We start from the raw sequence: 18,363 nt of genomic DNA, 5'->3' as shown, positions 1-18,363 counted from the left end.
TTTTGTATATTGGATTTATCTATCCTTTCAAAAGAAGGAGTTCAAGTTTATATTACAGTGGCGAATTTGGGAAAGAGAGATGTCAAATAGAATGAAAATATATAATGTAAACATTCTCTTCTTATTTTACTTTAATTTTCATTGTCGGCTGATTTGGGAAAAGAACTGTTTTCCAAAAATGGACTGAGGAAGGAATTGCTATACTTATAAAAAGTAAGTTACTGAACCTCATTCCAAGTCACACTTGTTGGTTTGCAAACAGTGGGAGAAAGTGGAAAGAGATGGCATGGCACTGGGGTGTGTGCACAAAGTGAGAATTGGCTGGCAACGACTAGCTGATCGATTTATTCAGTTGTACCTAGTCATGAATGCCAAAAGTCATCAAGCTGACGATAATACTCTGATTGGTTCCAGGTAGACGATCAGTTTGTGGGTGTTAATTGTACAGTGAGAAACCTTCCAACTTCTAGAAGTGAAGGTGGCATGATGACGGCAGAGTAGAAGCGTAGCATTCACGCTGTTGAGCCTGGGGCTCATACTGCTTTTGTCTACTTTTCTTTCTCTTTCTTTTATTATTAATCTTTTTATTTTTGCATTTTACAGTGGCGAGAGCAAGAACAACATGTTCTAGGATTCGGAAGCAGCAGCAACGGTCTCGTGGAACTACTACCAAGGGCCTGCAGTGGCAGCAGCTGCACTGAGACTCAAGAGACTGGGGAGGAAGATAAAACTACTTTATGGGGATAAGACTTTTAGATCTGCATGCTTCCCCCTTTCTTCTTGGATTTTGTTTGTACTTCTCCCTTTGTTTCTTTTTTCTCAACTTTTTTTGTATCTTAGATGATTCTTTTGCCTTTTGTATCTTAATTTTTTTTTCAAATTTGGGCTTTGGAACCTAAGATGGCACTGGAGCATAGTGACTTTGTGTACCTTTAACTATACTCCTGTACTTGAGCACATGTGAACAATAAAACCTAAGTCTTAATTCCTAATATTTCTCTCTCCAGAAGATTGTCAGAAGTTAAAGAGAGCCAATTAATTTCTCCAACCAGCTGCAGTAAGCAATTGGTTTTGAATAACAAGTCAGAGACTTTATAATTTGTGAGCCAATTGCTCTGTACCTCCTGTGAAGAAATGAATGACCCCAAAGGCAAAACTTTGAGGGCAGAAAGATTAGGAAACAAAAGAAACCCCTCCATCCAATCCTGAGGACTGGTGATATTGAACTGTTTTCGTGTGTTTTTCTCCCCCTGCATCCATAGCTCTTTTTTTTTCTGTTTGTATTTTCGGGGTGTTTTAAAAGGGGTTTATAATTTTAACTAGTAAAGTGAAATGTTGGCAGTTCATAATCATCATTCATAATGCACTAGAATCCACTTATTTACTATAAATAGCAGTTCATTTTGTGTTTGTGTTTTCTCTTCACCTCAATATAAACTGTGGACTTTGATAAAAATTTGAACATTTTGTGATGAATCATGAAATAGTTTCCAGCATGCTATCCCAGTGAGCCATAACAATATAAGGAAGTGTTAAGGATCTGGCATCACCAAAAATTAACACGACACCTGGCCTGGATGGAGCGTATCTTGGATTTGTGAGCAAAAGTAGCTCTGAGTTACAGTCAACATTGATTACAATCCTTCAATCACCCTTGGAATTATGGGGGTGCTGCCCGAAGACTGCAGAACTGCCACTGACATGGGAAGAAAGTGAAATGAAATCCTGCAAGCAGACTTTAGTGTTTTAGGTAGAAAATAGAAAAGAAGGTGGTGGGTGCCTGGAACGCATTGCCAGCGGAGGTGGTAGAGGCGGGCACAATAGCGTCATTTAAGATGTATCTAGAAAGATACATGAAGGGCAGGGAGCAGAGGGATACAGATCCTTGGAAAATAGGCGACAGGTTTAGATAAAGGATCTGGATCGGTGCAGGCATGGAGGGCCAAAGGGCCTGTTCCTGTGCTGTAATTTTCTTTGTTCTTTGTTCTTTGAAAGACTGCTACAACCAGCATGCAGTCTGGTCACCATGAGCTGATGTGATTGCATGAGAAAGGGTGCAGAGGAGACTGATCAAGATGGTGCTTTGGTAGCAGGATGTGAGGGATCAGGAAAGATTGGACAGGCAGGGATTGTTTTCTTAGGAGCAGAGAAGGTTGACAGGTAACCTAATAGACATTATAAGATCGGTTAGGATGGATGAGAACTTTTCCATTAGGAGACGGTCAATACCAAGGGGCCTAGATTTATGGTAAGGAGTAGCAGGCTATTAGGAAGAGTTAAGAAGAAATGTTTTCGTTCAGAGGGAGGTGGGAGGCTGGAATGCACTGTCTGAAAGGATAGTTAAGTCAGAAATTCTGGTAACATTTAAGCAGTATTTAGGTATTCACTTGCATTGCCATAACCTCCAGGGCTATGCACCAAGAATCGAAAAATATGATGAGTGTAGTTGGATCTTTGTTGATCAACATGAGCATGATGAATCTACTCTTTATATACTGTAAATGGCTATGTGTCTATTATTTGTTCACACATCTCACATGGACAGTGCCATGGCTGGAGTACTTGTGTGAACAGCACAGTACAGGCAAATGAAGTTTACTTGATTGTTTGAGTATTAAAGTCTATCCTCCCCACATGAGCAGTTGTGCTCTTCTCTGGCCAATTCTAAAATGTTTTCTATATAAGGAATGAGGAGCCTGTTGCTTAACACCCGTCTGCCGCTGTTGCCCATTTTTTACTGTAAAGAAACAAAAGAAGGATTGACCATGTTGGAAGTGGGTGGATATGATGCAGGAGCAGGTAAGATGTTGAGCTCTAGTGAGTGAGTAAGAAGTAGAGAGCAGGAGGGACTAGTTGTCTGCAAGGATGTCGTGGGTGAGAGCTATTGAGTGGAGATGATGCATGTGATAGCGAGAGTTGCAATTCATGAGACTTAGTGACAGCTGAGTGCAGTGGCAAAGTGAAGTCGAGAGGTGATCATGAGAGTGCGAGGTAGAGGAGAAGATATATTCACTTATTCTGCAGAGCGCAGAAAGTCATTGACCTTCTTTCTGTAATGTTGGGCATCCTGTTAGGTGTTTCCTTTAAACTCAATCAGACCACTGACCTGGGCCACTATACATTTCCAGGCTGGCTATGTTTGCAGTATAGCCTCCTGTCTGGTGGTCAGCTGAATAAAGAACTGTGGTCCTGCTCACGACCTAATCCATCAGCATCTCCATGGCCCTGTTCCCAAACTGGGGTGCAAGCTCTCCTTTCTGGACCATGTCCTCAGTGATAACTGTGAAGCATCACAGTGTGGGTTCTTTGCTTATAGTGTCTGAAGTGGTGGGAAGCAGGGTATTAGGGTCTAGGCCCAAAACATCAGCCTTTCTGCTCCTATGATGCTGCTTGGCCTGCTGTGTTCATCCAGCCCTACACCTTGTTGTCTCGGATTCTCCAGCATCTGCAGTTCCTACTATCTCCTATTAAATATCATGCGGCCAGGGAATAGCCAGCACTTCCTCCTCCCCTGCCATGCGATTCCAAGGGTGCCAAATAGCACAGATGTATAATTACAAAGGTGAAGGGTGGAAGATTGGATGAGGCAAATCATAGCGAGCCAAGTGACTTGAATCCTTCTTGACAAATCACTTGAACAGAAGATGGAAAATTTCTGCCCCATGATATGAATGGACACAGAGCAGATACACTTTACTGTGAATCAGTGCAAAGTGACCATGCGCTGGCAGAAATATGGGGACAGACAGTATAAGTGAAATGGTATTATTGCCATCAATATAAGTATGTCCTTTCTTAATCATAGGGAGCATAATTGCACACTGTACTCTAGCTGTACTTATATATGCCATCTATATTCCTAATTTAACAAAAGTATGCCTGCAAGTAAATCTGTTGTGCACTTTGTATGAGTACACACAAGTCTCTTATAACTATAAATAATAAATAATAAGAAATAAGTAAAAATGACTATTTAACAAATATATTGAAATATTGATATATTTCAATAAATATCCTGCTTTTCTGCAAGGGCAGCAGTTGCATGGGGAACAACACCACCTGGAGGTTCCATTCTCCCAAGCCATACACCACCATGATTCAGAACTGTATTACTGTTCCTCCAATGTCAGTGGGACAAAATCCTGAAAACACCTTCCTGCTGGTGTACCATGTGGACTACAGCTGGTAAAGAAGCTGGCTCACCACCACTTCCTCAAGGAAAGACACGACATTCATAAGGAATATTAAAGAAATAGACAAGAAAACTATAGATAAGCTTGTTAAGTACAGTAGATGTTGATAACTGATTCACAGTACAGAAATCTGTTCAAACGTAAATGCTAAACTCTATGAATGCGAGGGAAGTGATCCTCTTAACATGGATTTGAAGCCATATTATGTGTTTGGGTTCAAAACAGATCGGCCAAAGATAAGGCAAAGTCAAGGATTGTCTTCAGGCATCGTCTTCAATGTAACTTTATTTATTATAACTTGGCCAAATACCAAGACATGTGGTAATCATAGATTTACCAGGCTCTGACGTACAGTTACAATAAGTAAAGGTTTATCTACATTCCCTGTGCATTCATGTATTTGTGTTTTGGCCACGTGTCACCTGAAAAGTGAAGAGCCAAGAATAGAGAATAAGCAGCCAATATATCTTCTTCATAGTGACGAATGAATATCTTCATTTTCTGAGATTGTTGAAGGACTTCCAAAGATCTGTGTCTAGGAGTTTTCTCAAAATGGTTTCAATCAATATGAATGAATGGTATTTTGACTATATCAAAGACAGCTACATTAAACAGCTTAGTTATTGATTCAAACTTTGAATTTGTCACTTAAATCATTGAACTAATAAAGGTATCACTTAACTTCACTTTAAGAGCTTTGATACTTTGAATGGCAATAATGAGTTTTATTCCTGATTTCTTATTTTTAGAAGATTTTTGTGTGCGCTGAACTTCCTTGCTTCATTCCGTTAAGGAATCAAGCCTCCTTTAGGTGTCTAGTATTTGGCCATGTTTAGATACTCAGCTGAGGTTTCTTCCCTGAGCTGTTAGTAGGGCTTCTTAAAAGCTTGTCTCCCTATTTGCTGGCTGTAAAGGGCTGTTTTTCAGAATCCAAATTCTGCAGTCATGAATGGTGACGGACAATTAAACAACTCACTGGATGTGGCTCCACTAGTATCCCCAACCTTAATAGTGGAAGATCCCAGCACCTCAGTGCAAAAGATAAGGCTGAAGCATTTGCAACAATCTTCAGCTAGAAGTGCCAAGTGGGTGATCCTTCTTAATCCCCTCCAGTAGTACCAAGCATCTCAGATGCCAGTCTTCAGACAATTCAATTCACTCCGAGTCATATCAAGAAATGGTTGGAGACACTGGATACTGCAAAGGCTATAGACCCTGCCAACATTCTGGCAACAGTACTGAAGACTTGTGCTCCAGAACTTGCTGCTCCCCTCACCAAGCTGTTCCAATACAGTTACAACACTGGTATCTACCCAACAAAATGGAAAATTGCCTCACCACTACCTTCTCAAGGGCAACTCAGGATGGGAATAAACGCTGGCCCAGCTGCCAACATCCATGTCGCAGGAGATAATTTTAAAAAATCATCATCTATTGATGGCCTATTCAGATTTCATCTGATTGACTGATAACTGTATCTCAGTCAGCTGAAGCAGTTATCTTATTCATCTTTTACTTGAACATTAAACTTATAAAAAAATGAGAAAGAAAAAGAAACATTCAGTTGTGTAAGGGCACTTCTGGATATAAATAATAAAAAAAGAAAAGAAAGATTTGCCAGTTCAATTCCCACGTTCTCCAAAATCCCAGGAATACACACTCAGTCAGGCTGTGCCCTATTCCAGAGGTGATCTCTCCACGCTAATCGTGCAAAGCTGATTGGCTGCCTGTCAGTAGGGATCTGTTTAGGAAGGGACATCAGCATGTCAATCTAACACCCTCCGCATCTGTCAGCCGCCTGCATGGCAAATATAGTGAATGTGTATCCAACCAATTAGCCATGTCGGAAAATATTTGGGGCATTGTCCTCAGGCCAGTCAAGGCAATCTTGGTAGGACCAATCATGGGCACCATCTACACATGGGACTGATCACAGTCAGTAATCCACTTTGGACACAGGGGATCTGCATCCAAAGAGTAAGCAATGGAGGGGCAGCAGTTGCATTCAGGGGAAATCATGTATCCCCGTTCAGGGCGCTGCAAACAGAGAGGTCAGGGTCTGTTCAGCCATGTCTAGGGGCTGCACATCAAACAGAGTCAGAGTTTTGGGGGATAAACTGTCCTGGGGGCCCATCCAATGATTGTGAAATAGGGAACACATTGGGGGCGGTGGGTGGGGGTCTGTGAAGGCAGCAGGAGGATCACTACCAAAGGGGTGGGGAATCAAGGCTGATGAGGAAAGCCAGGACCTTTGTGGAGTTGGGAACAAGGGTGGTGAACTCAAGGTATAAGATGGAAAGGCATTGAGGGAAACGGAGGGGATGATGTTATAGGAGGGTGGGTTTTTGCCAGGGATGGGTGCTGAGGGTATTGTGAGGTAAAAAGGAACGTAGAAGCTCTGGGGGAGGTGGGATGGTGCACAGCTCGGTGCTGATGGTGTCCACTGTGACGTTCATTCCCTGCCATCACTTGTAATTGTCTGGATACAATGTACCTAGAAAGTGGCTCTGACACAGCCCAGGGAGGACAGAGTCATTAACAGGTAGTGGGGCCAAAGTGTGGGTTCACCTCTGCTGGACATTAGGACCTAACAGCAGCAAATACAAGAAGCGTGCATTTACAAACTCCAGCTCAAAGTAAATGCAATCATTTCATTGGCTGTATAATTCAGGAACATAGCTGTCTCCCACCAGGTGCAGGGTGCCATCGACTGTACCCACTACCCGCCCACCCCCACCCCCACCTCCCATGGCACTGAGAGGGCAGTGTCACAAAACTGCAGCATTCATCAGCAGGAAGGGGTTCCATTCCATTCATGTTCAGGTGGTCAGTGATCACTGTTCCCACTTCCTGGAGGTGTATGCCCACTGCCCTGGTAGCTGCCTCCTCTCCTACATCCTGGAGCAATCTCATGTACCAGGTGTGTTTGAGAGAGTCTAGGGGCTTTACAAAGATGGTTCCTGGGGGCAAGAGATACCCACTGCGACCATGGCTCACGACACCATTGAGTAACCCCCAGACTGATGCAGACACAGGTACAATGCAGCCTGTGCCTTGACCAGGGCCGTGTGGAGCAGATGGTGGAGCTGCTGATGATGCTGCTTGGACAGGACTAGGGGTGGGGCTCCAGTATAGTCTGGGCCGCACCACTCTGGTGTGCTGTGCACTGCACAATGGGAGCAGGCAACAAGGTGATGGTGATAGATGCTGAGGAGCCAGGGGAATGGGAGCACTCTTCCAAGGAGGAGCAGCATGAGGGCATTGCGAAGGAGGAAGCTCTTCTCGTGCATGACAGAGCCCAGCTGCATCGGGTGTTACAACCCTAACAGGACCTGACCGACACTCGATCCCAATAGATGGAGTCTGGGTGCAGCAGACCATTGTGGACTGTATAGGAGTCATTGGTGACAAGGCCTTTTAGGTTTGCATTGGGAAGTACAACCTTTATCCATTTTGTTTGGATTCATTTCTGCTGTTTGTAAATAAAAGTTCTTGTTTGCAATTGTCCAATAGCTTGCCTCTGTGTGATATTCCCTTAATGGACAATGGGAAGCTGCAGGGGATAGAGTAGCAATGACTTCCAGAAGATGTTTAGATGGGATGTAGCTAAGGACATATAAGCTGTGTGTCTGCTGGTTAAATGGTGACTATGATGAGAGAATGGGGTTGTATGTGTGAGGCAGTATCGGTAATGACAGCTATTTTGCTGTAAACAGTGTGACTTAGAAGCTGCTGTACCATTCCATTACCAGTGAGGGGCAATGTCGGATTGCCAAGGCTCGTGCAGGTACACAACGGCATTATAGAGATGGCACGGTTGCAAATAATGCTGATCATTCAGTAGCAAGTTGTTGCAAGAAAGGTGCGTGGTATGATGGATCTTGGAATGCGACACGACGGCTGCCATAGGTAGTAGTTACTGAGGACAACTTTCGTAAGATGCAGCAAGAAACCTTACTAGGCCATGCAGTGAAAAACCCTTTACAAAACTTGACACATCCTGCTTGCGGCCAAAATGAATATGTAAGGTTCAGTCCTTCATGTCTGACATTTGACCTGCTGAGCACATTCATCTCCAGACTGAGTATTTACTTGTTGAACAATTCTGTATCTTAAGAAATGATATCACCAAAATGCCTAGTCTGGAGTTCTGCATGTTCCATTTCTGACCTGCAATCTGCTGGGAAGTATTATTTCTCCACTATGTGCTTATTAACTCTTATACTGTAAAGCAGATTTAAATCCATAGCATTTCAATGCTGCTCATAATTTGCTGATCTTTACTTTGTACTCTTACAGCCATCAGTGCTATTCTAAATTCTGTTGCTGTATAGTCAGTTGGTCCGTGTTCTACAGCAATATTACTGTAATTCCCTTGTCTGCCAATCTGTAGCTTTGTATCCTTACAGTAGCATATTAATTTTTTTCAAAAACCTTAAGCTCTGTTAAACAGTTGTCCTGGAGTGATGTATTGCTCTCAGACTTTTAAATCCTTTTCCTTGCAACGTTGTCTCCCTGAACTTATTACAGGATTTTTCCACCATTTCTAACAATTCAAATTGTGATTTCCTGCCTTTTTCATGGTTTTACTGTCCTCTGCTGCCAAGATGGGGTTTTCTTTCTGCCTTGAAGACATAACAGTTTCCTGCCTTTTAATGCTCCAAAACACAATTGCCTTTCTTCTGCACAGTTTTTGTTTTAAAATAAAATTCTTTGGCCGCGGCCTTTATAAATCTTCTGGCCAAACTTGGGGTTAATTACTTTGTCCTGGTCTTTTTAAACCTTATGTTTCTCCAAAAATTCTTCTGGTAGAATCTACGCAAATTTCACTAAATTTGCTCTTCTGAATCTTAAATAAGGTTTGTCCCTCACAGATGTGTCTTGGGGAATTTACCTGCAATGACGCTAATATTTGGTTTTTTTACTCTCTAGCCTTCCCTTTCAAGTCCTTGCATTGCCAGCGTAAAGGCATTCCCCTTTCTGTCGGGGATAGCTAACTTTATTCTTCGAATCGTCTTCACTTCCCACAGAAGCACCTTCATTAAGACCTCTGTTTATCTCAATGAGGCTGCCTTTTTCTCTTTCCCTAGCCTACACTGTTTTCCCTGTACCTTTTACCAGCTTGTTGGTGAATGTTTGCCTTTGGAGCACTGACCTCACCTATGTTGCTCTCACAGCTGTTGATTGTCATTTTTTTTGCATTTTAGTTGCTAACAGCTTGTCTGTGTGTTCTTAAATCAGATGTACACTTAATATGGTAAATTCACTTTTCATTATTTTATCTTCTTCTTTCTTCCAGGCCAATTAGATTCTATCATCACAATGCTGATCACCATATCGCATATTCAGATACCACTGCTGTCAACATGTTGGTAGTCTAGCTTGGTAGCTAATGCCATTAAACCTCCCTCTTTACACTGAGCCTAATTAGCAGCATTGAGAATAGATCACAAGTGAGTCTAAATCCAATATGTATTTGTCTTACATGAGAAGGTTGCTTATTAAATGATAACAACATGTGCAGTTTATATTAAATTATGAGCTGCAACTACTGAGGATTCTCAGGAGCTGTATTGAACATTTCTGCTCACTTCAGGCACGCAGTGTGGAACACAATTGTCTCCAAACACTGTGTGATATCACCACATTAAGTGTAGCTCAGTGTAACACAAATAATAGGCCTTTTTGGCCAGGGCAGTTCACTGGAACCGCTCTCATATCCGAGATGAATTGGAGATTGCAGCCAGTGTCTCCACTGTCTCACTTCCCTCAATAACTTGAGATGCAATCCATCCAGACCAGGTAACTACCGAGTGTTGTCAACCATTAAATTCCCTCTTTTGTTAAAGTGCTTTCATCCTTTTTAATATATCTGCTATTTTGTTCTTGAGCTGTTGCGGGAACTCTGTTCAGTTTTTGCAACTATGCTGGCCTGAGTAATAACATAACTGTTTTGTCACAAGGTTCTCAACATTGAAATGAATGATTGAGGTTGCAATTAATTCAGTCTATCATAAATTAATGAAGGAAAAACTGAACTTTAATTTATACATGTTATTATAGCGTCAGAATACTTTATTGAACCAACAACTGACTTAATTAACAGATAATAACGAGTAATGGAACCTGAAGTGTTCCCTTTGTACAAGTTAATTAACTGACTGGAAATTGACTAATGATTAAAAATATGAGGTTAGCCACAGATTATTCAGGTACATTTTCCAACACTTAATAACTTTCGTGAAAAAGTAAATCTGAGCAGAAAACAGCTTTTTTTTACCAGCTTTGATTTTATTCAACAAATTGGAAGAGAATAGAGGCTGTAATTCACAAATGAACTATTTTTGGTGCAGATATGATCTTAAAAATTAAACAAATGAATCACAAACAGTAAGTTAATGTAAGAGGTATGATATAGTAGGCTCCAAGTTGGGCATTGCTACAAACTAAGTATTCTCAGCTATAGAATCTTTAGTAAGGACAATGAGCTGGAGATGAGGGAGAAGGCAGCAATATTAACAAAGAGTTCCATTGCAGCACTAGAAAGAGGGGATTTTAGTGAGAATGCGGGTGAGTGGAAATATTATAATTATGGAATACAAGATGACAAGAGGAAAGGAATTGAATTTATGTAGCGCCTTACTTGACCACAAGATGTCACTTTACAGTCAGTGACGGCCTTTATCAAATGTTGTAGCATAGGAAACCCAGCAACCAATTTACACCGAGTACATTCCCACAAACAGTAATGTAATAATGACCAGATAAAGTGTATGTGTGTGTGTGTGTGTGTGCGCGCGCGTATGTATGTATATTATACAGGATTCTAGGAATACCTTCGCGACTATTTGTCTTAGTTTTTGCATCAACCCAAGAAGACAAATGGACTATGAGATAACAAGGTGTAGAACTGGATGAACACAGCATCAGAGGAGCAGGAAGGCTGACGTTTCCGGCCTAGACCCTTCTTCAGAAATGGGGGAGTGGAAGGGGATTCTGAAATACAAAGGGAGAGAGGGGGAGGCGGATAGAAGATGGATAGAGGAGAAAATAGGTGGAGAGGAGACAGACAGGTCAAAGAGGCGGGGATGGAGCCAGTAAAGGTGAGTGTAGGTGGGGAGGTAGGGAGGAGATAGATCAGTCCAGGGAGGACGGACAGGTCAAGGGGGCGGGATGAGGTTAGTAGGTAGGAGATAGGGATGGGGCTTGAGGTGGGAGGAGGGGATAGGTGGGAGGAAGGACAGGTTAGGGAGGCGGGGACGAGCTGGGCTGGTTTTGGGATGCGGTGGGGGGAGGGGAGATATTGAAGCTTGTGAAGTCCACATTGATACCATTGGGCTGCAGGGTTCCCAAGCGGAATATGAGTTGCTGTTCCTGCAAACTTCGGGTGGCATCGTTGTGGCACTGCAGGAGGCCCAGGATGGACATGTCGTCTGAGGAATGGGAGGGGGAGTTGAAATGGTTCGCGACTGGGAGGTGCAGTTGTTTAGTGCGAACCGAGCGTAGGTGTTCTGCAAAGCGGTCCCCAAGCCTCCGCTTGGTTTCCCCGATGTAGAGGAGGCCACACCGGGTACAGCGGATGCAGGGTACCACATTAGCAGATATGCAGGTGAACATCTGCTTGATGTGGAAAGTCTTCTTGGGGCCTGGGATGGGGGTGAGGGGGGAGGTGTAGGGGCAGGTGTAGCACTTCCTGCGCTTGCAGGGAAAAGTGCCGGGTGTGGTGGAGCTGGAGGGGAGTGTGGAGCGGACAAGGGAGTCGCGGAGAGAGTGGTCCCTCCGGAAAGCAGGTAAGGGTGGGGAGGGAAACATGTCTTTGGTCAAACAACCAAAACAGAATCCCCCTCGTCCTCACGTACCACCCCACCAACCTCCGGATCCAACGCATCATCCTCCGAAACTTCTGCCATCTGCAATCTGACCCCACCACCAAAGACATGTCTCTCCCTTTGTATTTCAGAATCCCCTTCCCCTCCCCCATTTCTGAAGAAGGGTCTAGGCCCAAAACGTCAGCCTTCCTGCTCCTCTGATGCTGCTTGGCCTGCTGTGTTCATCCAGCTCTACACCTTGTTATCTCAGATTCTCCAGCATCTGCGGTTCCTACTATCTCTAAGACAAATGGACTCTTGGCTTTAATATTCCATATGACGGATAATAACGTTAAAATTGCAGAACTCCCTCAGGACTGCACTGCAGTGACAGCCTGTATTTTTGTGCGTTAAGTCCTGAGCAGGGCACGTGCTATTGTCATAAGACTCGAGTTGAAGTTGTCCACAAACCTCCGAGTCATCATGTTGTAATAAGTCACGTAAAGGTAAGGCGATCAGAGAACCATTTAACAAAAATAATGTGGTTATAACAGGGAAGTTTAATTTTCACAAGCAATGTAAAAGCAGAACAACCTACGTTTTAAAGATAATACATTTCTAGAATGTAGTAGGGACAGGTTTTCTGATGAATCTGATCATGGTAAAGATATTAGAATTGATGATTTATAACTGGGCACTGACAAAAACTCAAAATGATCAGGAACAATGGTTTTGAGAAAGTGATTCTGTGATTCTGTTGAAATCATGAGTCACCAATTTGTTGGAATACTTTGAAAGCATTACCTCCCTAACTGTGGTGCAGTTGTAATGTCCCTACCTCTAAGACCCAGATCCAAGTCCTATCTACAGTCCAGAAGTATGTGATAACATCTCTGCACAGGCTGCTTAAAACTATTTGAAGGTGTTACCTATGCAGGCTTTCATCTCACAGTGGTAGCGAACCTATCTTTGAGACAGGAGGCCTGAGTTCAATACCTATTTGTTCCAGAGACGAGCAGTAAACAGGTTGATTAGAAAATATATAAAAGAGTTACATGCCCCACTGAGAATAAAATGAAGCCTATTGAAATACAGTATTTGGATTTCTATAAGGCATTTGACATGGTTATTTAAAACATTATTGTACAACATAGGAGCTCATGGTGTGGAGAGTAACATACTCTCATTGATGGAAAATTAGTTGATTGACAGAGAAGCCAGCCAATGCATAAATGGTTCCTTTTCAGATTGTAAGATGTGACAAGTGATTTTATAAACCCACAGCAGTTCATGTTGGGCTCTGAACATTTTACAAACGACATCAATAACTTGGATGAAAGGAATGAAGGCATGATGACTTCAAGTTGCAGATAACACAAGGATAATTAGGAAGGTATGTTGTGAAGGTGACATTATAAGGGTACAAACCAATAAAAACAGGTTGTCCTTGCAAAAACGTGAAGCATATAAGGTAGGAACATGTAAATTTATTCACTTTGAACACAAAAAACAAAGAATTATTTAAACAGAGCACGATTGTAGAAATTCCAAAGTACAGAGGAATCTAAGTGCTTGAAGATTTGGGTCACAAATGTTAGTATGCAGGTACAATAAGTAACTCAGAAGACTGATGGAATGTTATCTTTTCATATGAGAGGAATTAATTATCAAAGAAGGATGTTATGCTTCAGTAAAAACAGGATGTGGAGGTGCCAGTGCTGGGCTGGGGTGGACAACGTCAGAAGTCACCCGACACCAGGTTATAGTCCAACTGGTTCATTTGAAATCACATGCTTTCAGGAGCCTCACTCCTTCTTCAGGTGTTAGTGAGAGAGTTGGTATCAGATACAGAATTTATAAGTAAAAGATCAAGGGGGTTACACTGCTGATGAGGATGTATTAAACAAACCTAAGATGCTGTTAAATCTTTAATCAGTTAGGTTTTAATTGATTAATATGTATATGTAAGTCTAAACCAAAACACAATCTGATTCGAAGCAAGGTCTCACACATAACATGCATTGTCTGACCAAAAATGTCACCTCTTCTTTACACTTGAAAGGAATTTGGGGATTTACGTACACACATTAATCAATTAAAACCTACTAACTGATTAAAGATTTAACAGCATCTCCGGTTTGTTTAATACATCCTCATCAGTGGCGTGACCCTTTGATCTTATATTTATAAATTCTGTGTCTGATACCATGTCACTAACACCAGGAGAAGGAACAAGGTTCCAAAAGCTTGCGTTTTTGAATAAACCAGTTGGACTGTAACCTGGTGTTGGTTATACAAGGCATTGGTGAGATGACACCTCAAATACTGTGTGCAGTTTTGGTCTCCTTACTTAAGGAGAGATGTAAATGCATTAGAGCCAATTCAGAGCAAGTTTACTAGGCTGTGGGGCTGGAGGAGCACAGCAGGCCAGGCAACATCAGAGGAGCAGGAAAGTTGACATTTCAGGTTGGGACCCTGCTTCAGAAGCCGAAACAGCAACTTTCCTGCTCATCTGATGCTGCCTAGCCCATTGTGTTCCTCCAGCTCCACACCTTGTTATCTATGACTCCAGCATCGGCAGTTCTTTCTATCTCTAAGTTTACTAGGCTGATGCCTGGAAAAGCGAGTTGGCTAATGAGGAAATATTGGACAGAACATGCTTGTTTTCATTGGAGCTTAGAAGGGTGAGGGGGGATCAGGTTGAAGTTTATAAGATCCCGAATGCTCTCAACAAGGTTGACAGGAGAAAGATGTATCTTCGTGTGGGTGAGTCTATAATTCTGGAGCACTGTATTAAAATTGGGAGTCAGTCTTTTAGGACAGAGATGATGAGATTCTTTTCCAATCAGAGGGTTGTGTGACTTTGCAACTCTCTGCCTTAGAAGGCAGCCGAGGGGTTGAGGTGGGTGGGTGGTCATTGAATATTGCTAAGGCAGTGGTAGATAGGCTTTTGTTAGGCAAGTGAATCAAGGTTTAATACAGATAGATGGGAATGTGGAATTCAGAACACAAACAGATCCACCATGATCACCATGATCTTCATGGGCTGAATGACCTCCTTCTACACTGTAAAACTTCTGTGATCTTATTGAATGGTGGAGCAGGTTTGAAGGGCCAAATGGTCAATTCCTGCTGCTAATTCATACGTTCATATGTATGGTCCCATGTCAGTGAAAAATTGGGAAGCGATCTTGTTGACCTAATATCATCCCATTCTATACCATTACAAAAAGCCACATTTGCCTCCAATGTTTTATAGAACTAAAAACGTAACAAGTGATAATAATTTGGTATTGAATCAGAATAATCTGACGTCAAAAATATATGACAAATAGTGACCAGAATATGTTTGAATTTGATACTTGGCTTGAGGTGAAAAAGCAAAGGACGCAAATCAAGGATGTAAATTTAAGTGCAGTGACCTTCACATGCTGAGGGTGTACCTTTCCCACACAGATTGCTGTATTAAAGAAGATGCTTCATTAGTACCTTTTTAAGAGCAATGAATGATGGGTAATATACATGGTGGTCTTGCAAGAAGTGCCTACATCCCCTAATTGAAGAAAGAAAGATGAAAAATCAACCAACCATAGTAAACTGGCAAAATTGAAGACAAAAATATAGATATTCATGGTGTGAAACAAGTGGTAGTTAGTTAGTGGCCAGTTTCACATATCACCAGGCTTGATTTAGGTTTGGATGCAATGTTCCCAACGTTCCCTGTCTGTCAGGCTGGCCGTTTTCGTCACCCTCCTCCACTTCCTGTAAATACAAGAACTGAGCTTTGCTACTGGCGTTCTGCTGTTCGCCCAGGGAAGTTTACCACTGGACTGCAAGGGAAGTAGGAAAGAAGCCCATGGAACCTCAGAGGTCACACAAAAGCTAACCCAGCACCTTTTCTCAGAGATTTCTGAAGAAGGGTCCAGATCCAAAATGTCAGCTTTCCCGCTCCTGTAATGCTGCCTGGCCTGCTGTGTTCATCCAGCTCTACACCTTGTTATCCCAGCATCCTTTCTAACCTGTTGTCTTTTTGAACTGCCTAATACCCTTCAACATTCAAGGCACAGCCTAGGTCACCTTACAAGCATGAATCTGGAATAGTTATCAGGTCATACATATCTGCACTAATCACTCATCCATTTTGTTATGAATGTGGCACAGATTTCGATACATGGTCTTTAACTCTGTCCTTTTACCATTTTTGCATTCTCTCACCATAACTGCTGGTGCAGTCTTAAGTGTGTGGATGTTTTCTAATTAATCAGTCCAGACATGTTATAACACACCTCTAGAGCTGATGGAAATTGAATCTAGGCCACCTAACTCAGAGGTAGGGGTACTATCACTGCACCACAAGAGACACTTATTCTTAGTATATCAGCTCTGTCCCTTCCTGCTGCATTATGTTTACTGTGCTCAATCACTACCCTGCTCAATTACCCTGCTGTATTCCTCTAATTTACCAAATCTTCTCTCAGATGATCCAATGACCATCATTTAGTTTAAAACTACATAAACCACCATAGGTGTAATACTTACAGGAAAACCTTATCCCAGCACAGTTCACATGAAGAGTGTCACAATATTACGGCTCCCACTTTCCCCAGTATTGGTGTAAGTGGTCCATGAATTGAAAAATGTTTCTCCCACATTAATCATTGAGCCATGCATTCAGCTCATCTATGGACTTATCCTATTTTACTTTGTTTGTGGTTCAGGTAATAATCAAGAGATTATTGCTTTCAGATTCTGCTTTCTAATTTTAGCCCCAAGCTGCTCGTAATTCTGAAGCCAAATGGTTTTCTTCACCATACATAGGTTGCTGGTCCTCATATGGACCACTGGACACTTCCCTTCCCATTGCATGTTCTTCTCTGCCCTAAGCAGATGTCCCAAATCCTGTCACTGGGCAGGTGACACAGTAATCTGGCCTCATGCTTTTGCCTGCAGAGAACTGTGTCTAACCCTGCTCCCTATGACTGCAACACTCCTATTTACTCTGTCCACTTGCATGGATTTCTGTATCAAAGTGCCATGGTCAGTTTGATCATCCAGCTTGCAGTCCCCTGTCTCATTTATATCAGCTGAAAGAACCTCAAACATTCCAGACAGTTGCAAAGGTTGACACTTTTCCAAATCCACCTTCTCAAACCTCTCTCTGCCTCAGTTACAGTCACATCCTCCTGTGAACTAGTCACTGACCAGATCAGATGATCCTAGACTAAGGGATGTGACTGCTTCTGGAATATTGTGAAAGATTTGAAATGGAAATTGAACAGGAAGATGAGTGAAATAAACTGGCAAGGCAATGACAGATCAGGACTGAAGGGATTGTTCTGCAGTAAGCCAGCATGGACTTGCTGGACCGAATGGTCTCTTTTTATTCTTTAATGTTCCAGTTCTAGAGTCTTAGGGTCAACCAGTCCATGCTGAACATAATCCCAAACTAAACTGGCCCCACCTGCCTGCTCCTGGCCCATATCCCACCAAAATTTTCCTATTCATATATCCATCCAAATGTCTTTTTAACATTCTGATTGTAGTTGCATCCACCACTTCATCAGGAGATTTATTTTACACGCGAATCACCCTCTGGGTAAAAAAAATTGCCTTTCATTTCTTTTTTAAATCTGTCCCCTCTCATCTTAAAAATGTGACACCCCAATCTTGAAATTCCCCATCTTAGGGAAAAGACAGCTACCATTAACTCTATCTATACCTGTCATTATTTTATAAACTTCTATCAAGTCACCTCTCAACCCCCTATGCTCCAGTGAAAAAAGTCCCAGCCTATTCAGCCTTTCCTTATAACTCCATACCTGGCAACATCCTGGTAAATCTCTTCTGAACCCTCTCCAGTTTGATAACATCCTTCCTATAATTGCGCTTTACTTTAGCTGTCATTGCAGTTGTAACATGCCAAATGTCCTGCCATTATTATTATTTGTTAACTATTTCCTTTGTTCCTACTTGTTAAACATTTCTACCATAAATAAGCTTTACTACTGCCAGTAAGCCTTATTATTCCCGTTGGAAAAACAAGTTGCAGGTCAACAACTTCACTGGTACACAATGGACATCAATCTTCAATTAAAAACTATTCTTTACTTCTGCTTCCTTTCTGAATCCTGGCAGGAAGAGTTTAGACAATGTAATGAAGGTGCAAACCAGGCACAGCACTGTGTGTTTTGGATAGTGTCCACTGGCCAGTCTCCTAGATGAGAAACTGATTTGTCAGAGCACAGTTCCAGCTTCTTTCATCTTCGTCGGACTGATGGAGGGTAAATCCCAGGTCAGGTCAGCAAATCCAGTCTGGGAAACCCAGCCAGAGCTATTTCCAGAAATTAGTGGGAGAGGTGGCC

Source organism: Rhincodon typus, chromosome 20 (genome assembly GCF_021869965.1).
Source record: "Rhincodon typus isolate 14 chromosome 20, sRhiTyp1.1, whole genome shotgun sequence".
NCBI classification, from domain to species: Eukaryota; Metazoa; Chordata; class Chondrichthyes; order Orectolobiformes; family Rhincodontidae; genus Rhincodon; species Rhincodon typus.
The sequence above is the reverse complement of the archived record's forward strand: the minus strand, read 5'-3'. Positions refer to the sequence as shown.